The sequence below is a fragment of the Hyperoodon ampullatus genome, assembly GCF_949752795.1.
Source record: "Hyperoodon ampullatus genome assembly, chromosome: X".
In the NCBI taxonomy this organism is placed as follows: Eukaryota; Metazoa; Chordata; class Mammalia; order Artiodactyla; family Ziphiidae; genus Hyperoodon; species Hyperoodon ampullatus.
This window is the reverse complement of record NC_136913.1, coordinates 50,731,997-50,755,552: the sequence shown is the minus strand read 5'-3', so window position 1 is coordinate 50,755,552 and position 23,556 is coordinate 50,731,997.

Sequence of the window (23,556 nt, the reverse complement as noted above, 5' to 3'; positions counted from 1 at the left end):
AGTCTACAAAACTCAAAGCATAGAACCCTGAACCCTTACCACCTGAACCCTTAATGAAGTGAGAAGTCCTTCAATAAGGAAAATACTGCATCCAGCAATATGAATATCTTAATTACCATATTTGGGCTGATATTAGTCTAGCCAATCAGCTTCTATTCCTCACCCCTTAAATTTCACCCTGAACATTTCCACCTTCAATAAAGCTCTTTCTTTTCTCAATAGCCAGTGCCACAGTATTGATTTTTATGCACATCGGGCAGTGAGCCCTTGTTCAATAACAAGTTCAGAGTATTTTCTAATTTTCCTCTTGATTTCTTATTGACCTATTGTTTATTTAGAAGCATATTTAATTTCCACATATTTGTGAGTTTCCTAAATATCTTTATGTTATTTATATCTAATTTCTTTCCACTGTTGCTGGAAAACATACTTTATATTATTTTTATCTTTTAAAATTTATACAGGTTTATGTTCCATGTTGCAGAATGTTTCATATGTACTTGAGAAGAATGCATATTCTGCTATTATTAGGAGGAATATTCTGTAGGTGTCTGTTAGGCCTTATTGGTTTATATGGTGTTGTTCAAATCTTATATTTCCTTCTTGATCTTCTGCCTCATTGTTCTATCTGTTATTAAAAGTCAGGTATTAAATTTTCCAACTATTATAGTTTACTTGTTTATTTCTCTCCCAAATTGTCAGGTTTTGCTTCATGTATTTTGGTGCTCTGTTATTAGGTGCATATGTGTTGATCTTTTTATATCTTTCTGATGAATTGAGCTTTTATCATTATATAGTGTTATTCTTTAACTCTGGTAATGTTTTTAATGCCTATTTCATCTGATATTAGTATAGCCACTCCAGTTTTACTGTTATTGTGAATTTCATGATTTATCTTTTTCAAAACTTTCAATCTCTTTGTAACTTTGAATCTTAACTGTCTGTCTTGTAAATCACAAATACTTGGATTAAAAAAAAATCAAGCTTGACAATCTCTGCCTCTTAATAGGATTGTTTAACCCATTCACATTTTATATTAATATTGATTCAATTGCATTTAAGTTGCCAATTTACTCTTTCTTTTCTACATTCAAATTTCTTTTCTTCCTTTTTTTCTATATTAATGCTTTTTTTGCATTAAGTGGTTTTTCCTAATGAAGCACTTACATTTCTTTAATGTTTCTTTTCACAATAGTTTTTTTTTAAGTTATTTACTTAGTGGTCAATCTAGCATTTCAAGAGCTGACACAGGAGTAACGTTAGCAAAATGGCAGAATTGAAGTTGTCAGCCCCCATTCCCCCAAGAGAAACACCAATTTTGACAACCATCCATGGGTGAGAGTACCTTTGTCGGAGCCTAGGAGTTCAGTGCAGAGATTGTAGCACATCATTGAACAAAAAATCTGAGAATAGATTCATTGAAGAGTGTAGGGAAAACCATTTCACTTTATCTACATCATCCTTACCTTAAGGTGGCACAGCTCAGTTCTAAGAGAGACACACTCAGCTCAGAACATGAGGGGAATTGAAAGTGTAGTGAACACCTGGCTTCCCAGCTACGCAGGACATTGCCCAAGAGACACACATCTTTCTCACTCCACTTGGAATGCTGAGGGGACCAGGCTAGTTGAATAGTGAGTTGGCAGCTAGGAGTAGGAAAAAGGGCCAGGGGCTCAGAGCAAACAGGTCACAGAACTCAGCAAAGTGTAACAGTTTCTACTAACCACTTCACAGACTACACCAAGAGGCCTGCTCATGAACCTTGTAGAAAGTATTGCCTGAAGAACTGCTCAACTAGACCAAGTGAACCACTAGCACTCCACACTATCCTCCCCCCATAGCCAGTGTCCTACATATGCCCCTGCAGACAACACATGAGCCCCTGCATTTCATACATGATCACATTCAGACAACTAGCTCAACTCTGCTGGACTGAGAGAAGGTGCATAACTTTGAACACTTCAGAGCACTGCCATAGGGAAAATAAACAATAGGCTCTCAATCACTGACCTGGCATTGCAGGATCAAGAAAAGGCAAAAAAATCTTACACTATCTTGTTCAAAGGGTAACAACAGGAGTGGAGTGTGTGCATACATAGAAAAGGTCTGGGAGAACCCCAGAATTGCTATTCAACTTGACTTATGAAAGGCTTTCTCACCTAAAGCAAGTCAGTAAAGTCTGAAGGAGGAAATGCTTTTTAAATGTGAAGACAACAACAAAAGACTTTAAGGAGCATGAAAAATCAAGAAAATATGACACCACCAAAGCAAAATCATATTTTTTAATTAAATGACCCTGAAGAAATGGATATTTATGAATTGTCTGACAAAGAATTCAAAATAATTGTTTTAAGGAAGATCAGCAAGCTACAAGAGAACACAGACAGACAACTCAACAAAATCAGGAAAACAATACATGAACAAAAGAGAAGTTTAACAAAGAAATAGAAATATTAAAAAAAGAGCCAAACAAATTCTTCAGATGAATATTACAATGAATGAAATGAAAAATACAATAGAAAGTTTCAATTGAGCACTCAATCCAGAATAAGAAAGAACCTGTGAACTCGAAGACATCTCATTGACATCATCCAGTCAGAAGAGAATAAAGAATAAACCACAATGAAGAAAGACTATGGGGCTTATGGGATATGATAAAGAAAACTAATGTACACACACTGATAGTCCTAGAAGAAGAAGAGAGAGAGAAAGGGACAGAAAGCTAAATTATAAAAATAATGTTGATTGGTGAAGTTTCTGCCTCCACTGTTAAGAAGCTGGGAAGGCACCACTCTGTCCTACCAAAATTTAAAAAGCTGAAGAGAGTGAAAAATCAAGAACTCTTTTTAGATCCATAAGAGAGGGAAGACACAAGGTAAACCATTGCCTCTAAAATTGTAGAGACAGACAAGTGAATACAGGGAGTCACAGCTTACTGTAGAAGAGTCTAATGAGTGAAAACTGCTAAGGAAGCCAGTGCTGAGGTATGAAAGCCTAAAATGCCATTTAAGTATGTCTGGAGGTTCAGTGTGGACAGCACCAAGAGATGAAAAATCCAGGGGGGTCACAGTCATAGGGGAATCTCCATAATTTTTTGAGTGTTATTTCCAGGAGCTCAGCCACATTCTCAGAGGAAATATTGGAAAATAGTCTGTTTATGTTTCTGGCAAGGTGAGGAGAAAAGAAAACATTTACAAATATGCCAGAGGGAATTCCCTGGTGGTCCAATGGTTAAGACTCCGTGATTTCACTGCTGAGAGCACAGGTTCGATTTCTGGTTGGGAAACTAAGATCCCACAAGCTGCGTGGTATGGCAAAAAAAAAAAAAAAAATGCCAGAGCATTCTGTTCTTAACAAAGCTTGCCCTCAACAGAAACTAGATAACCAGAGCTTAAGCTGCTGTGTTATTATCAGAAACTAATATACCAGGAGAAAGAAAATACTCAACTCCAGCCCACTCTAGACACCATACTCCATGTAAGGAGGTGTACTGAGATACCTCTGTGAAGTTCACAGTCCAGAGATACAGGCTTATTAAAACTTAGAAGTAATCATAGAACTATAGAATGCTTCACCTCCTCCCATACCTCACCAACACATTACTAACGACCTATTTATAACAGTTACCTTTATCTGATACATCATCTCTGACTATCAAGAAAAAATTACAAGGCATACCAAAAGGCAAAAAACACAATTTGAAGAGACAGCAAGCATCAGAATCAGACATGGCAGGAGTGTTAGAATTAACAAACTGATAATTTTTAAAAATTATGATTAATATGCCAAGGGCTCTAAATGATAAACTAGACATCATGCAAAAATAGATGGGCAAGGTAAGCAAAGAGATGAAAATGCTAAGAATCAGAAATAAATGCTAAATATCAAAAACAACTTAATAGAAATGAAAAATGAATTTGGTCATATTATTAATAGATTCGACAGAGCTGAGGAAGAATCTCTGACCTTGGGAATGTATCAATAGAATCCTAAAAATACAGAAAAGCAGGATGTTGTCATCATGGTGAAGTGAGATGTTCACTTTGTCTCTCCCCTTAATCTACATCAAGTAAAACATCCAAAAAGGTGCCTATACTCAATACACCAGGATGACAGGGAATTCCACACATCTATACATCTAAAGATGGCTGGACTGGAACACATAGAAAAGGTGGAACCAGAAGAATAGCAAAGGGGATGCCTGAAATCCTGGACCCCTGACCAAGGCCGCTGAGCTCACAGACTGAAAGAATCTGGTAGTAGCAAGGGAGGTGGTGCAAACAATTACAGCATCCCAACCATAACTGCACCCACAGCCATAGGTAAGTGAACTGTAGTGGCAGTGGGGCCTGAGATCTTGTTCCTCCAGATACTGAGGCACCAAAAACTCTAGTGCCCTACCCCAAACCCAATAGTGGAAGAGCCCTGGAACATTACAACACCAGACATGCCAGAAGCACTCCGGTAACCCCACCTCTCCACACACATTTCCCTTCCTGTATGGTAGCATATCCTGCAACTGACGACATCCCAGACACAGCAAAACACCCAACATTTCAGTGCCTCAGGCATGGATGACAGCAACAATGGCAGCAGGAATGCATAAGTGACCCCTAAGGCAAAAACAGCAAACAGCAGGAGTGAGAGCACTGGGCTACAGTTCTGACAGAGTCAGTGTGGGGTGGTAAGAGCCAACTCTCAAATATAAACAGAGACAGAACATATGAGAGAAAATAAAACTTTGTTCTATCGTGCCACCTACCGGAAAACAAACAAACAAACATAAAACCACTAATTTTTAACCTGGTGAATCATTAAAATAAAGTTTTTTTAAAAGCGCTTTACCTAAATAGAGGTGTTCTCTACATCAAATGTGCCAGCAGAGAAAGAACACAGTAAGCATTATGAGAACCACAAGTAACACGGTATCACCAAAAGACCAATTCTCAAGAAACTAAATATAAAGTCATGGAATATTGTAATCTAACCAATATAGAATTCAAAATAACTGTAATAAAGAAATGAAGCATGGTACAAGAAGACACAAAAAGGCAGTTAAATGATCTCAGTAATAAAATGAATAAAGAAAAGGAATGTTTTGCCAAGTAAATTGAAACTCTAAAAAGAAACAAGCATGAAAAAGAATTCAGAATAAAGATAGTAAAGCTGATCCAAGATTCTATTTCCAAGATCCAAAATCTTGGAAATAGAATAGACAAAATGCAAGAAACAGTTAACAAGGATCTAGAAGAACTAAAGATGAATCAAGCATCGATTGAAAACACAATAAATGAAATAAAAAATACTCTAGATGGGATCAATAGCAGAATAACTGAGGCAGAAGAAGGGATAAGTGAGGTGGAAGATAAAATAGTGGAAATAACTGATGCAGAGCAAAATAAAGAAAAAAGAATGAAAAGAACAGAGGACAGTCTCAGAGACCTCTGGGACAACATTAAACACACCACCATTCGAATTATAGGGGTTCCAGAAGAAGAAGAGAAAAAGAAAGGGACTGAGAAAATACTTGAAGAGATTATAGTTGAAAACTTCCCTAATATGGGAAAGGAAATAGTTAATCAAGTCCAGGAGGCACACAGAGTCCCATACAGAATAAATCCAAGGAGAAATACGCCAAGACACATATTAATCAAACTGTCAAAAATTAAACACAAAGAAATCATATTAAAAGCAGCAAGGGAAAAACAACAAAGAACACACAAGGGAATCCCCATCAGGTTACCAGCTGATCTCTCAGCAGAAACTCTACAAGCCAGAAGGGAGTGGCAGGACATAATTAAAGTGATGAAGGAGAGAAACCTGCAACCAAGATTACTCTACCCAGCAAGGATCTCATTCAGATTTGATGGAGAAATTAAAACGTTTACAGACAAGCAAAAGCAGAGAGAGTTCAGCACCACAAAAACAGCTTTACAACAAATGCTAAAGGAACTTCTCTGGCAAGAAACACAACAGAAGGAAAATACCTACAATAACGAACCCAAAACAATTAAGGAAATGGGAATAGAAACATACATATTGATAATTACCTTAAATGTAAATGGACTAAATGCTCTCACCAAAAGACACAGAATGGCTGAATGGATACAAAAACAAGACCCATATATATGCTGTCTACAAGAGACCCACTTCAGACCTAGAGACACATACAGACTGAAAGTAAGGGGATGGAAAAAGATATTCCATGCAAATGGAAATCAAAAGAAAGCTGAGGTAGCAATTCACATATCAGACAAAATAGACATTAAAATAAAGACTATTACAAGAGACAAAGAAGGACACTACATAATGATCAAGGGATCGATCCAAGAAGAAGATATAACAATTGTAAATATTTATGCACCCAACATAGGAGCACATCAATACATAAGGCGAATACTAACAGCCATAAAAGGGGAAATCGACAGTAACACACTCATAGTAAGGGACTCTAACACCCCACTTTCACCAATGAACAGATCATCCAAAATGAAAATAAATAAGAAAACACAAGCTTTAAATGATACATTAAACAAGATGGACTTAATTGATATTTATAGGACATTCCATTCAAAAACATCAGAATACACATTTTTCTCAAGTGCACATAGAACATTCTCCAGGATAGGTCATATACTGGGTCACAAATCAAGCCTTGGTAAATTTAAGAAAATTGAAATTGTATCAAGTATCTTTTCCGACCACAATGCTATGAGACTAGACATCAATTACAGGAAAAGATCTGTAAAAAATACAAATATATGGAGGCTAAACAATACACAACTCAATAACGAAGTGATCACTGAAGACATCACAGAGGAAATAAAAAAAATACCTAGAAACAAATGACAATGGAGACACGACGACCCAAAACCTATGGGAGGCAGCAAAAGCAGTTCTAAGGGGGAAGTTTATAGCAATACAATCCCACCTTAAGAAACAGGAAACATCTCGAGTAAACAACCTGACCCTGCACCTAAAGCAATTACAGAAAGAAGAACAAAAAACCTCCAAAGTCAGCAGAAGGAAAGAAATCATAAAGATCAGATCAGAAATAAATGAAAAAGAAATGAAGGAAACGATAGCAAAGATCAATAAAACTAAAAGCTGGTTCTTTGAGAAGATAAACAAAATTGATAAACCATTAGCCAGACTCATCAAGAAAAAAAGGGAGAAGACTCAAATCAATAGAATTAGAAATGAAAAAGAAGAAGTAACAACTGACACTGCAGAAATACAAAAGATCATGAGAGATTACTACAAGAAACTCCATGCTAATAAAATGGACAACCTGGAAGAAATGGACAAATTCTTAGAAATGCACAACCTGCCAAGACTGAATCAGGAAGAAATAGAAAATATGAACAGACCAATCACAAGCACTGATATTGAAACTGTGATTAAAAACCTTCCAACAAACAAAAGCCCAGGACCAGATGGCTTCACAGGCGAATTCTATCAAACATTTAGAGAAGAGCTAACACCTATTCTTCTCAAACGCTTGCAAAATATAGCAGAGGGAGGAGCACTCCCAAACTCATTCTACGAGGCCAACTTCACCCTCATACCAGAAACAGACTATGATGTCACAAAGAAAGAAAACTACAGGCCAATATCACTGATGAACATAGATGCAAAAATCCTCAACAAAATACTAGCAAACAGAATCCAACAGCACATTAAAAGGATCATACACCATGATCAAGTGGGATTTATTCCAGGAATGCAAGGATTCTTCAATATACGCAAATCAATCAATGTGATACACCATATTAAAAAATTGAAGGAGAAAAACCATATGATCATCTCAATAGATGCAGAGAAAGCTTGCAACAAAATTCAACACCCATTTAAGATAAAAACCCTGCAGAAAATAGACATAGAAGGAACTTTCCTCAAAATAATAAAGGCCGTATATGACAAACCCACAGCCAACATTGTCCTCAATGTTGAAAAACTGAAACCATTTCCACTAAGATCAGGAACAAGACAAGGCTGCCCAGTCTCACCACTCTTATTCAACCTAGTTTTGGAAGTTTTAGCCACAGCAATCAGAGAAGAAAAGGAAATAAAAGAAATCCAAATTGGAAAAGAAGAAGTAAAGCTGTCACTGTTTGCAGATGACATGATACTATACATAGAGAATCCTAAAGATTCTACCAGAAAATTACTAGATCTAATCAATGAATTTGGTAAAGTAGCAGGATACAAAATTAATGAACAGAAATCTCTGGCATTCCTGTACACTAATGATGAAAAATCTGAAAGTGAAATCAAGAAAACACTCCCATTTACCATCGCAACAAAAAGAATAAAATATCTAGGACTAAACCTACCTAAGGAGACAAAAGACCTGTATGCAGAAAATTATAAGACACTGATGAAAGAAATTAAAGATGATACAAACAGATGGAGAGATATACCATGCTCCTGGATTGGAAGAGTCAATATTGTGAAAATGACTCTACTACCCAAAGCAATCTACAGATTCAATGCAATCCCTATGAAACTACCACTGGCATTTTTCACAGAACTAGAACAAAAAATTTCAAAATTTGTTTTGAAAAACAGAAGACGCCGAATAGCCAAAGGAATCTTGAGAACGAAACACGGAGCTGGAGGAATCAGTCTCCCTGACTTCAGACTATACTACAAAGCTACAGTAATCAAGACAGTGTGGTATTGGCACAAAAACAGAAAGATAGATAAATGGAACAGGATAGAAAGTCCAGTGATATACCCACGCACATATGGTCAACTTATCTTTGATAAAGTAGGCAGGAATGTACAGTGGAGAAAGGACAGCCTCTTCAATAAGTGGTGCTGGGAAAACTGGACAGGGACATGTAAAAGTATGAGATTAGATCACTCCCTAACACCATACACAGAAATAAGCTCAAAATAGATTAAAGACCTAAATGTAATGCCAGAAACTATCAAACTCTTAGAGGAAAACATAGGCAGAACACTCTATGACATAAATCACAGCAAGATCCTTTTGGACCCACCTCCAAGAGAAATGGAAATAAAAACAAAGATAAACCAATGGGACCTAATGAAACTTCAAAGCTTTTGCACAGCAAAGGAAACCATAAACAAGACCAAAAGACAAGCCTCAGCATGGGAGAAAATATTTGCAAATGAAGCAACTGACAAAGGATTAATATCCAAAATTTTTAAGCAGCTCATGCAGCTAAATAGCAAAAAAACAAACAACCCAATCCAAAAATGGCAGAAGACTTAAATAGGCATTTCTCCAAAGAAGATATACAGACTGCCAACAAACACATGAAAGAATGCTCAACATCATTAATCATTAGAGAAATGCAAATCAAAACTACAATGAGATATCATCTCACACCAGTCAGAATGGCCATCATCAAGAAATCTAGAAACAATAAATGCTGGAGAGGGTGTGGAGAAAAGGGAACACTCTTGCACTGCTGGTGGGAATGTGAATTGGTACAGCCACTATGGAGAACAGTATGGAGGTTCCTTAAAAAACTACAAATAGAACTACCATATGACCCAGGAATCCCAATACTAGGCATATACCCTGAGAAAACCATAATTCAAGAAGAGACATGTACCAAAATGTTCATTGCAGCTCTATTCACAATAGCCCGGAGCTGGAAACAACCTAAGTGTCCATCATCGGATGAATGGATAAAGAAGATGTGGCACATATATACAATGGAATATTACTCAGCCATAAAAAGGAACGAAACTGAGCTATTTGTAATGAGGTGGATAGACCTAGAGTCTGTCATACAGAGTGAAGTAAGTCAGAAAGAGAAAGACAAATACCGTATGCTAACACATATATATGGAATTTTAAAAAACTGTCATGAAGAACTTATGGGTAAAACGGGAATAAAGACACAGACCTACTTGAGAATGGACTTGAGGATATGGGGAGGGGGAAGGGTAAGCTGTGACAAAGCGGGGGAGAGGCATGGACATATATACACTACCAAACGTGGGGTAGATAGATAGTGGGAAGCAGCCGCAGAGCACAGGGAGATCAGCTCAGTGCATTGTGACCGCCTGGAGGGGTGGGATGGTGAGGGTGGGAGGGAGGGAGATGCATGAGGGAAGGTATGTGGGAACAGGTGTATATGTATGACTGATTCACTTTGTTATAAAGCAGAAACTAATAAAAAAATAAAAAATATTAAAAAATATTTAAAAAGAGAGATACAAACAGATGGAGATATATACCATGTTCTTGTATTGGAAGAATCAACATTGTGAAAATGAATCTAATACCCAAAGCAATCTACAGATTCAATGCAATCCCTATCAAACTACCACTGACAGTTTTCACCGAACTAGAACAAAAATTTCAATTTGTATGGAAACACAACAGACTCCGAATAGCCAAAGCAATCTTGAGAATGAAAAACAGAGCTGGAGGAATCAGGCTCCCTGACTTCATACTTTACTACAAAGCTACAGTAATCAAGACACTATGGTACTGGCACAAAAACAAAAAGATTGATCAATGGAACAAAATAGAAAGCCCAGAGATAAACCCACGCACATGTGGTCACCTTATCTTTGATAAAGGAGGCAGGAATGTACAGTGGATAAAGGAAAGCCTCTTCAATAAGTGGTGCTGGGAGAACTGGACAGGTACAAGTAAAAGTGTGAGATTAGATCACTCCCTAACACCACATGCAAAAATAACCTCAAAATGGATTAAAGACATACATGTAAGGCCAGAAACTATCAAACTCTTAGAGGAAAACATAGGCAGAACACTCTATGACATAAATCACAGAAAGATCCTTTTTGTCCCACCTCCTTGAGAAATGGAAATAAAAACGAAAATAAACAATTGGAACCTAATGAAACTGCAAAGCTTTTGCATAGCAAAGGAAACCATAAACAAGACCAAAAGAGAACCCTCAGAATGGGAGGAAATATTTGCAAATGAAACCTTTTTGTCCCACCTCCTAGCGAAATGGAAATAAAAACGAAAACAAACAAATGGGACCTAATGAAACTGCAAAGCTTTTTCATAGCAAAGGAAACCATAAACAAGTCCAAAAGACAACAGTCAGAATGGGAGGAAATATTTGCAAATGAAGCAACTGACAAAGGATTAATTTCCAACATTTACAACCAGCACAAGCAGCTCAATAGCAACAACAACAAAAAACAAAACCCAATCCAAAAATGGGCAGAAGACCTAAATAGACATTTCTCCAAAGAATATGTACAGACCGCCAACAAACACATGAAAGAATGCTCAACATCATTAATCATTAGAGAAATGCAAATCAAAACTACAATGAGATATCATCTCACACCAGTCAGAATGGCCATCATCAAAAAAATCTAGAAACAATAAATGCTGGAGAGGGTGTGGAGAAAAGGAAACACTCTTGCACTGCTGGTGGGAATGTGAATTGGTACAGCCACTATGGAGAACAGTATGGAGGTTCCTTAAAAAACTACAAATAGAACTACCATATGACCCAGCAATCCCACTACTAGGCATATACCCTGAGAAAACCATAATTCAAGAAGAGACATGTACCAAAATGTTCATTGCAGCTCTATTCACAATAGCCCGGAGCTGGAAACAACCTAAGTGTCCATCATCGGATGAATGGATAAAGAAGATGTGGCACATATATACAATGGAATATTACTCAGCCATAAAAAGGAACGAAACTGAGCTATTTGTAATGAGGTGGATAGACCTAGAGTCTGTCATACAGAGTGAAGTAAGTCAGAAAGAGAAAGACAAATACCGTATGCTAACACATATATATGGAATTAAAAAAAAATGTCATGAAGAACCTAGGGGTAAAACGGGAATAAAGACACAGACTTACTTGAGAATGGACTTGAGGATATGGGGAGGGGGAAGGGTAAGCTGTGACAAAGCGAAAGACAGGCATGGACATATATACACTACCAAACATAAGGTAGATAGATAGTGGGAAGCAGCCGCAGAGCACAGGGAGATCAGCTCGGTGCTTTGTGACCGCCTGGAGGGGTGGGATGGGGAGGGTGGGAGGGAGGAAGATGCATGAGGGAAGGGAACAGATGTATATGTATGACTGATTCACTTTGTTATAAAGCAGAAACTAAAAAAAAAAAAAAATACGAAAAAAAATAAATAAAAAAATAAAAAATAAGTTACAAAAACATAAAAATAAATAAATAAATATATAAATAAATAAATAAATAAAAAGATTAAAAAAAAAATCATGTACCAAAATGTTCATTGCATCTCTATTTACAGTAGCCCAGAGATGGAAACAACCTAAGTGTCCATCATCCGATGAATGGATAAAGAAGATGTGGCACATATACACAATGGAATATTACTCAGCCATAAAAAGAAACGAAATTGAGCTATTTTCAATGAGGTGGATGGACCTAGGGTCTGTCATACAGAGAGAAATATGTCAGAAAGAGAAAAACAAATACCGTATGCTAATGCATATATATGGAATTTAAGAAAAAAAAATGTCATGAAGAAACTAGGGGTAAAACAGGAATAAGGACACAGACCTACTTGAGAATTGACTTGAGGATATGAGGAGGGGGATGGGTAAGCTGTGACAAAGTGAGAGAGTGGCATGGACATATATACACTACCAAATGTAAAATAGATAGCTTGTGGGACGCAGCAGCATAGCTCAGGTAGGTCAGCTCGGTGCTTTGTGACCGCCTGGAGGGGTGGGATAGGGAGGGTGGGAGGGTAGGAGACACAAGAGGGAAGGGATATGGGAACAGATGTATATGTATAACTGATTCAGTTTGTTATAAAGCAGAAACTCATTAAAAATAAATAAAAAATCATAAGGCAAATGTTCAGAGAAAACACTTTATGAAAGAAAATATAACAATGACAAATAAACTTATGAAAATATATTCACCATTATTAATCATTAGGGAAATACAAAAATTAATACCACAATGCAGCTGGTCACTGCACACCTATGAATGTGTTTAAAATAAGAAATTCTGACAATACCAAATGCTGATGATGATGCAGACCGAATGAAACTCTTGTACTTTGCTGGTAGGGATGCAAATTGATAAAGTTAATTTGGAAAACTTCATAAGCTGTTTTTTATGCAGTTAAATATACACTTACCATAGAACACAACAGTCCCACTCCTATCTATGTAGCCAAGTAAAAACAAAACAAAAAAATAACTAATATCCACAAAAAAAAAATCCCTGCACTCAAATGTTTATAACAGCTTTATTCCTAAATGCCAACAACTGGAAATAACTCAAATGCCCATCAAAATGTAAATGAATAAACAAATTGTGATATATCCATATGATCGAATGTTATTCAGAAATAAAAGGAATGGGAGCTGGAGGAAGATGGCGGAAGAGTAAGACGCGGAGATCACCTTCCTCCCCACAGATACATCAGAAATTCATCTACACGTGGAACAACTCCAACAGAACACCTACTGAACGCTGACAGAAGACCTCAGACCCCCCAAAAGGCAAGAAACTCCCCACATACCTGGGTAGGTCAAAAGAAAAAAAGAATAAACAGAGACAATAGGATATGGACGGGACCTGCACCAGTGGGAGGGAGCCGTGAAGGAGGGAAGGTTTCTACACACTACAAGCCCCTTCGAGGGCGGAGACTGCAGGTGGCGGAGGGGGAAAGCTTCGGAGTAGCGGAGGAGAGCACAGCAACAGGGGTGTGGAGGGCAAAGCAGAGAGATTTTGGCACAGAGGATCGGTGCCCTCAGGCACACACCAGCCCGAGAGACTTGTCTGCTCGGCCGCCAGGGCGGGCGGGGCTGGGAGCTGAGGCTCGGGTATCGGCTTTCAGTCGGAGCGCAGGGAGAGGTCTGGGGCTGGCGGCAGGAAGAGACCCTGAAGGGGTTAGTGCTAGCCCGGAGGGAGTCCGGGGAAAGGGTCTGGAGCTACCGGAGAGGCAAGAGACTTTTTTCCCTTTTGTTGCCTGGTGCGCGAGGAGAGGGCATTCCCCTCCCTCCCCTCTGCCTGAGTGAGCCAGAGCCCCCGAATCAGCGGCTCCTTTAAGCCCGTCCTGTCTGAGCGAAGAACGGACGCCCTCCGGCGACCTACGCGCAGAGGCGGGGCCAGGTCAAAGGCTGAGACCCGGGAGCTGTGAGAGCAGAGACAGGGAAATCTCTCTGTGCAGCCTCCGAGGCAGCGGATTAAAGCTCCACGGTCCATTTGATGTGCCCTGCGTCTGTGGAGTGCATGAATGGACAGCGAATCATCCCAAATTGAGGAAGTGGACCTTGAGGACAAGATTTAAGACTTTCCCCCCCCTTTTTTTCCCTCTTTTTACAACGAATAATCTCAAATTAAGGAGGTGGACTTAGCAAGATTTCAGACTTTTCGCCCTTTTCCTCTTTTTACAACGAATTATCCCAAATTGAGGAGGTGGACTTGGAGAGCAAGATTTTTGATTTTTCCCCCTGCTCTCTTTTTGTGAATGTGTATGTGTAATCTTCTGTGTAAGATTCTCTCTGTATAGCTTTGCTTCCACCATATGTCCCAGGGTTCTTTCGGTCCGTGTTTTTTTTCAATAATTACTTTTTAATTTTAATAACGCTACTATATTTCATACTTTATTCTATTTTACTTTACCTGCTCTTTCTTTTTTTCCTCCATTCCCTTCCTCCCTCCCTCCCTCCGCTCCTCCTTTCCTTCTTTCTTTTTCTTTCCTCCATCCCTCCCTCCCTCCCACCCTTCTTCTTTCCACTTTCTTTTTCTTTCCTTCTTCCCTCCCTCCCTCCCTCCTGTCTTTCTTTCTTTCTTTCCTTCCTCCCTCCCTCCCTCTCTTCTTCCATTCACTCTTCCTTTTGCTTTCATTCCTCCCTCCCTCCCTCCTTTCTTTCCTTTCTTTCCATCCTTCCTCCCTCTCTCCTTTCTTTCTTTCGTCCTTCCTTCCTTCCTTCCTTCCCTTCTTCCTTTCTTTCAATCTCTCTTTCTTTCTTCTACTAATTATTTCTTTCTACTTTTTCTCACTGTTATTCTGAGCCGGGTGGATGAAAGGCTCTTGGTGCTGCAGCCAGGAGTTAGTGCTGTGCCTCTGAAGTGGGAGAGCCAACTTCAGGACACGGGTCCACAAGAGACCTCCCAGCTCCACATAATATCAAGCAGCGAAAATCTCCCAGGGATCTCCATCTCAACACCAGCACCCAGCTTCAGTCAACGACCAGCAAGCTACAGTGCTGGTCACCCTATGCCAAGCAACTAGCAAGGCAGGAACACAACCCCACCCATTAGCAGAGAGGATACCTAAAAACATAATAAGGCCACAGGCACCCCAAAACACACCACCAGACGTGGACCTGTCCACCAGAAAGACAAGATCGAGCTTCAACCACCAGAACACAGGCATTAGTCCCCCCCACCAGGAAGCCTACACAACCTACTGAAACAACCTTAGCCACGGGGGACAGACACCAAAAACAACGGGAACTACGAATCTGCAGCCTTCAAAAAGGAGACCCCAAACACAGTAACATAAGCAAAATGAGAAAGCAGAAAAACACACAGCAGGTGAAGGAGCAAGATAAAAACCTACCAGACCTAACAAATGAAGAGGTAATAGGCAGTCTACCTGAAAAAGAATTCAGAATAATGATAGTAAAGCTGATCCAAGATTCTATTTCCCAGATCCAAAATCTTGGAAATAGAATAGACAATATGCAAGAAACAGTTAACAAGGACCTAGAAGAACTAAAGATGAATCAAGCATCGATTAAAAACACAATAAATGAAATGAAAAATACTCTAGATGGGATCAATAGCAGAATAACTGAGGCAGAAGAACGGATAAGTGAGGTGGAAGATAAAATAGTGGAAATAACTGATGCAGAGAAAAATAAAGAAAAAAGAATGAAAAGAACAGAGGACAGTCTCAGAGACCTCTGGGACAACATTAAATGCACCAACATTCGAATTATAGGGGTTCCAGGAGAAGAAGAGAAAAAGAAAGGGACTGAGAAAATATTTGAAGAGATTATAGTTGAAAACTTCCCTAATATGGGAAAGGAAATAGTTAATCAAGTCCAGGAGGCACAGAGAGTCCCATACAGAATAAATCCAAGAAGAAATACGCCAAGACACATATTAATCAAACTGTCAAAAATTAAACACAAAGAAATCATATTAAAAGCAGCAAGGGAAAAACAACAAATAACACACAAGGGAATCCCCATCAGGTTAACAGCTGATCTCTCAGCAGAAACTCTACAAGCCAGAAGGGAGTGGCAGGACATAATTAAAGTGATGAAGGAGAGAAACCTGCAACCAAGATTACTCTACCCAGCAAGGATCTCATTCAGATTTGATGGAGAAGTTAAAACCTTTACAGACAAGCAAAAGCTGAGAGAGTTCAGCACCACCAAACCAGCTTTACAACAAATGCTAAAGGAACTTCTCTAGGCAAGAAACACAACAGAAGGACTATACCTACAATAAGGAACCCAAAGCCATTAAGGAAATGGGAATAGGAACATACATATCAATAATTACCTTAAATGTAAATGGACTAAATGCTCCCACCAAAAGACACAGAGTGGCTGAATGGATACAAAAACAAGACCCATATATATGCTGTCTACAAGAGACCCACTTCAGACCTAGAGACACATACAGATTGAAAGTAAGGGGATGGAAAAAGATATTCCATGCAAATGGAAATCAAAAGAAAGCTGGAGTAGCAATTCCTATATCAGACAAAATAGACTTTAAAATAAAGACTATTAGAAGAGACAAAGAAGGACACTACATAACGATAAAGGGATCGATCCAAGAAGAAGATATAACAATTGTAAATATTTATGCACCCAACATAGGAGCACCTCAATACATAAGGCAAATACTAACAGCCATAAAAGGGGAAATCGACAGTAACACAATCATAGTAGGGGACTTTAACACCCCACTTTCACCAATGGACAGATCATCCAAAATGAAAATAAATAAGGAAACACAAGCTTTAAATGATACATTAAACAAGATGGACTTAATTGATATTTATAGGACATTCCACCCAAAAACAACAGAATACACATTTTTCTCAAGTGCTCATGGAACATTCTCCAGGATAGATCATATCTTGGGTCACAAAACAAGCCTTGGTAAATTTAAGAAAATTGAAATTGTATCAAGTATCTTTTCCGACCACAATGCTATGAGACTAGACATCAATTACAGGAAAAGATCTGTAAAAAATACAAACACATGGAGGCTAAACAATACACTACTCAATAATGAAGTGATCACTGAAGAAATCAAAGAGGAAATTAAGAAATACTTAGAAACAAATGACAATGGAGACACGACGACCCAAAACCTATGGGACGCAGCAAAAGCAGTTCTAAGGGGGAAGTTTATAGCAATACAATCCCACCTTAAGAAACAGGAAACAACTCGAGTAAACAACCTGACCCTGCACCTAAAGCAATTAGAGAAAGAAGAACAAAAAAACCCCAAAGTTAGCAGAAGGAAAGAAATCATAAAGATCCGATCAGAAATAAATGAAAAAGAAATGAAGGAAACGATAGCAAAGATCAACCAAACTAAAAGCTGGTTCTTTGAGAAGATAAACAAAATTGACAAACCATTAGCCAGACTCATCAAGAAAAGAAGGGAGAAGACTCAAATCAGTAGAATTAGAAATGAAAAAGGAGAAGTAACAACTGACACTGCAGAAATACAAAAGATCATGAGAGATTACTATAAGCAACTCTATGCCAATAAACTGGACAACCTGGAAGAAATGGACAAATTCTTAGAAATGCACAACCTACCAAGACTGACTCAGGAAGAAATAGAAAATATGAATAGACCAATCACAAGCACTGAAATTGAAACTGTGATTAAAAATCTTCCATCAAACAAAAGCCCAGGACCAGATGGCTTCACAGGCGAATTCTATCAAACATTTAGAGAAGAGCTAACACCCATCCTTCTCAAACTCTTCCAAACAATATCAGAGGAAGGAACACTCCCAAACTCATTCTACGAGGCCACCATCACCTTGATACCAAAACCAGGCAAGGATGTCACAAAGAAAGAAAACTACAGGCCAATATCACTGATGAACATAGATGCAAAAATCCTCAACAAAATACTAGCAAACAGAATCCAACAGCACATTAAAAGGATCATACACCATGATCAAGTGGGGTTTATTCCAGGAATGCAAGGATTCTTCAATATACGCAAATCAATCAATGTGATACACCATATTAACAAGTTGAAGGAGAAAAACCATATGATCATCTCAATAGATGCAGAGAAAGCTTTCGACAAAATTTAACACCCATTTATGATAAAAACCCTGCAGAAAGTAGGCATAGAGGGAACTTTCCTCAACATAATAAAGGCCATATATGACAAACCCACAGCCAACATTGTCCTCAATGGTGAAAAACTGAAACCATTTCCACTAAGATCAGGAACAAGACAAGGCTGCCCAGTCTCACCACTCTTATTCAACCTAGTTTTGGAAGTTTTAGCCACAGCAATCAGAGAAGAAAAGGAAATAAAAGGAATCCAAATTGGAAAAGAAGAAGTAAAGCTGTCACTGTTTGCAGATGACATGATACTATACATAGAGAATCCTAAAGATGCTACCGAAAAACTACTAGAGCTAATCAATGAATTTGGTAAAGTAGCAGGATACAAAATTAATGCACAGAAATCTCTGGCATTCCTGTACACTAATGATGAAAAATCTGAAAATGAAATCAAGAAAACACTCCCATTTACCATTGCAACAAAAAGAATAAAATATCTAGGAATAAACCTACCTAAGGAGACAAAAGACCTGTATGCAGAAAATTATAAGACACTGATGAAAGAAATTAAAGATGATATAAATAGATGGAGAGATATACCATGCTCCTGGATTGGAAGAATCAATATTGTGAAAATGACTCTACTACCCAAAGCAATCTACAGATTCAATGCAATCCCTATCAAACTACCACTGGCATTTTTCACAGAAGTAGAACAAAAAATTTCAAAATTTGTTTGGAAAAACAAAAGACCCCGAATAGCCAAAGCAATCTTGAGAACGAAAAACGGAGCTGGAGGAATCAGGCTCCCTGACTTCAGACTATACTACAAAGCTACAGTAATTAAGACAGTGTGGTACTGGCATAAAAACAGAAAGATAGATCAGTGGATCAGGATAGAAAGCCCAGAGATAAACCCACGCACATATGGCCAACTTATCTTTGATAAAGGAGGCAGGAATGTACAGTGGAGAAAGGACAGCCTCTTCAATAAGTGGTGCTGGGAAAACTGGACAGGGACATGTAAAAGTATGAGATTAGATCATTCCCTAACACCATACACAAAAATAAGCTCAAAATGGATTAAAGACCTAAATGTAAGGCCAGAAACTATCAAACTCTTAGAGGAAAACATAGGTAGAACACTCTATGACATAAATCACAGCAAGATCCTTTTGGACCCACCTCCTAGAGAAATGGAAATAAAAACAAAGATAAACAAATGGGACCTAATGAAACTTCAAAGCTTTTGCACAGCAAAGGAAACCATAAACAAGACCAAAAGACAACCCTCAGAATGGGAGAAAATATTTGCAAATGAAGCAACTTTCAAAGGATTAATCTCCAAAATTTATAAACAGCTCATGCAGCTCAATAGCAAAAAAACAAACAACCCAATCCAAAAATGGGCAGAAGACATAAATAGGCATTTCTCCAAAGAAGATATACAGACTGCCAACAAACACATGAAAGAATGCTCAACATCATTAATCATTAGAGAAATGCAAATCAAAACTACAATGAGATATCATCTCACACCAGTCAGAATGGCCATCATCAAGAAATCTAGAAACAATAAATGCTGGAGAGGGTGTGGAGAAAAGGGAACTCTCTTGCACTGCTGGTGGGAATGTGAATTGGTACAGCCACTATGGAGAACAGTATGGAGGTTCCTTAAAAAACTAAAAATAGAACTACCATATGACCCAGCAATCCCACTACTAGGCATATACCCTGAGAAAACCATAATTCAAAAAGAGACATGTACCAAAATGTTCATTGCAGCTCTATTCACAATAGCCCGGAGCTGGAAACAACCTAAGTGTCCATCATCGGATGAATGGATAAAGAAGATGTGGCACATATATACAATGGAATATTACTCAGCCATAAAAAGAAACGAAACTGAGCTATTTGTAATGAGGTGGATAGACCTAGAGTCTGTCATACAGAGTGAAGTAAGTCAGAAAGAGAAAGACAAATACCGTATGCTAACACATATATATGGAATTTTAAAAAAAAAAATGTCATGAAGAACCTAGGGGTAAATCGGGAATAAAGACACAGACCTACTTGAGAATGGACTTGAGGATATGGGGAAGGGGAAGGGTAAGCTGTGACAAAGGGAAAGAGAGGCATGGACATATATACACTACCAAACGTAAGGTAGATAGATAGTGGGAAGCAGCCGCATAGCACAGGGAGATCAGCTCGGTGCTTTGTGACCGCCTGGAGGGGTGGGATGGGGAGGGTGGGAGGGAGGGAGATGCATGAGGGAGGGGATGTGGGAACAGATGTATATGTATGACTGATTCACTTTGTTATAAAGCAGAAACTAATAAAAAAAAAAAAAAAAGAAATAAAAGGAATGGACTCCCGAGGAAGATGGTGGAAGAGTAAGACGCGGAGATCACCTTCCTCCCCACAGATACATCAGAACTTCATCTACACGTGGAACAACTCCTACAGAACACCTACTGAACGCTGACAGAAGACCTCAGACCCCCCAAAAGGCAAGAAACTCCCCACATACCTGGGTAGGGCAAAAGAAAAGAAGAATAAACAGAGACAATAGGATAGGGACGGGACCTGCACCAGTGGGAGGGAGCCGTGAAGGAGGAAAGGTTTCCACACACTACAAGCCCCTTCGCGGGCGGAGACTGCAGGTGGCGGAGGGGGAAAGCTTCGGAGTAGCGGAGGAGAGCACAGCAACAGGGGTGTGGAGGGCAAATCGGAGAGATTCCCGCACAGAGGATCGGTACCCTCAGGCACACACCAGCCCGAGAGGCTTGTCTGCTTGGCCGCCGGGGCATTAGCATACGGGTATCGGCTTTCAGTCGGAGCGCAGGGAGAGGACTGGGGCTGGCGGCAGGAAGAGAGCCTGAAGGGGTTAGTGCACCATGGCTAGCCCGGAGGGAGTCCAGGGAAAGGGTCTGGAGCTGCCGAAGAGGCAAGAGACTTTTTTCCCTTTTGTTTCCTGGTGCGCGAGGAGAGGGCATTAAGAGGGCTGCTTGGGGAAGCGCCGGAAACAGGCGCGGACCTCGGAGACGGGCGTGGGACACTGGGGCTGCTGCTGCCGCCGCCGCCGTGGGGCCTGTGTGCGAGCGGGGGTCACTGTCCGCCCCGCCACTGCCGGGGTCCCGGAACCCGGGGTCGGCTTTCCGGGGAAAGCGCACGGAGCGCCTCGGGCTGCTGCAACGTCACGCCGGGCGCTGCCGCCGCAGGCCCGCCCCACTCTGCGTGCCCCTCCCTCCCCTCTGCCAGAGTGAGCCAGAGCCCCCGAATCAGCGGGTCCTTTAAACCCGTCCTGTCTGAGCGAAGAACGGACGCCCTCCGGCGACCTACGTGCAGAGGCGGGGCCCGGTCCAAGGCTGAGAGCCGGGAGCTGTGAGAGCAGAGAAGAGACAGGGAAATCTTTCTGTGCAACCTCGGAGGCAGCGGATTAAAGCTCCACGGTCCACTTGATGTGCCCTGCGTCTGTGGAGTGCATCAATGGACAGCGAATCATCCCAAATTGAGGAAGTGGACTTTGAGGACAAGATTTAAGACTTTCCCCCCTTTTCCTCTTTTTACAACGAATTATCCCAAATTGAGGAGGTGGACTTAGAGAGCAAGATTTCAGACTTCTCGCCCTTTTCCTCTTTTTACAACGAATTATCCCAAATTGAGGAGGTGGACTTGGAGAGCAAGATTTTTGATTTTTCCCCCTGCTCTCTTTTTGTGAATGTGTATGTGTAATCTTCTGTGTAAGATTCTCTCTGTATAGCTTTGCTTCCACCATATGTCCCAGATATGTCTATCTGTCCGTTTTTTTTTTCAATAATTACTTTTTAATTTTAATAATGCTACTATATTTCATATTTTATTCTATTTTACTTTACCTGCTCTTTCTTTTTTTCCTACCTTCCCTTCCTCCCTCCCTCCCTCCACTCCTCCTTTCCTTCTTTCTTTTTCTTTCCTCCCTCCCTCCCTCCCACCCTTCTTCTTTCCACTTTCTTTTTCTTTCCTTCCTCCCTCCCTCCCTCCTGTCTTTCTTTCTTTCTTTCCTTCCTCCCTCCCTCCCTTCTTCCATTCACTCTTCCTCTTGCTTTCATTCCTCCCTCCCTCCCTCCGTTCTCTCTTTCTTTCTTTCCATCCTTCCTCCCTCCCTCCCTCCTTTCTTTCTCCCTTCCTTCCTTCCTTTCTTCCCTTCTTCCTTTCTTTGCCTCTCTCTTTCTTTCTTCTACTAATTCTTTCTTTCTACTTTTTCTCCCTGTTATTCTGAGCCGGGTGGAAAAAAGGCTCTTGGTGCTGCAGCCAGGAGTCAGTGCTGTGCCTCTGAAGTGGCAGAGCCAACTTCAGGACACGGGTCCACAAGAGAACTCCCAGCTCCACATAATATCAAACGGCGAAAATCTCCCAGAGATCTCCACCTCAACACCAGCACCCAGCTTCAGTCAACGACCAGCAAGCTACAGTGCTGGTCACCCTATGCCAAGCAACTAGCAAGGCAGGAACACAACCCCACCCATTAGCAGAGAGGCTACCTAAAAACATAATAAGGCCACAGGCACCCCAAAACACACCACCAGACGTGGACCTGTCCACCAGAAAGACAAGATCGAGCCTCAACCACCAGAACACAGGCATTAGCCCCACCACCAGGAAGCCTACACAACCTACTGAAACAACCTTAGCCACGGGGGACAGACACCAAAAACAACGGGAACTACGAATCTGCAGCCTACAAAAAGGAGACCTCAAACACAGTAACATAAGCAAAATGAGAAGACAGAAGACGCACAGCAGGTGAAGGAGCAAGATAAAAACCTACCAGACCTAACAAATGAAGAGGTAATAGGCAGTCTACCTGAAAAAGAATTCAGAATATTGATAGTAAAGCTGATCCAAGATTCTATTTCCAAGATCCGAAAACTTGGAAATAGAATAGACAATATGCAAGAAACAGTTAACAAGGACCTAGAAGAACTAAAGATGAATCAAGCATCGATTAAAAACACAATAAATGAAATGAAAAATACTCTAGATGGGATCAATAGCAGAATAACTGAGGCAGAAGAACAGATAAGTGAGGTGGAAGATAAAATAGTGGAAATAACTGATGCAGAGCAAAATAAAGAAAAAAGAATGAAAAGAACAGAGGACAGTCTCAGAGACCTCTGGGACAACATTAAACACACCAACATTCGAATTATAGGGGTTCCAGAAGAAGAAGAGAAAAAGAAAGGGACTGAGAAAATATTTGAAGAGATTATAGTTGAAAACTTCCCTAATA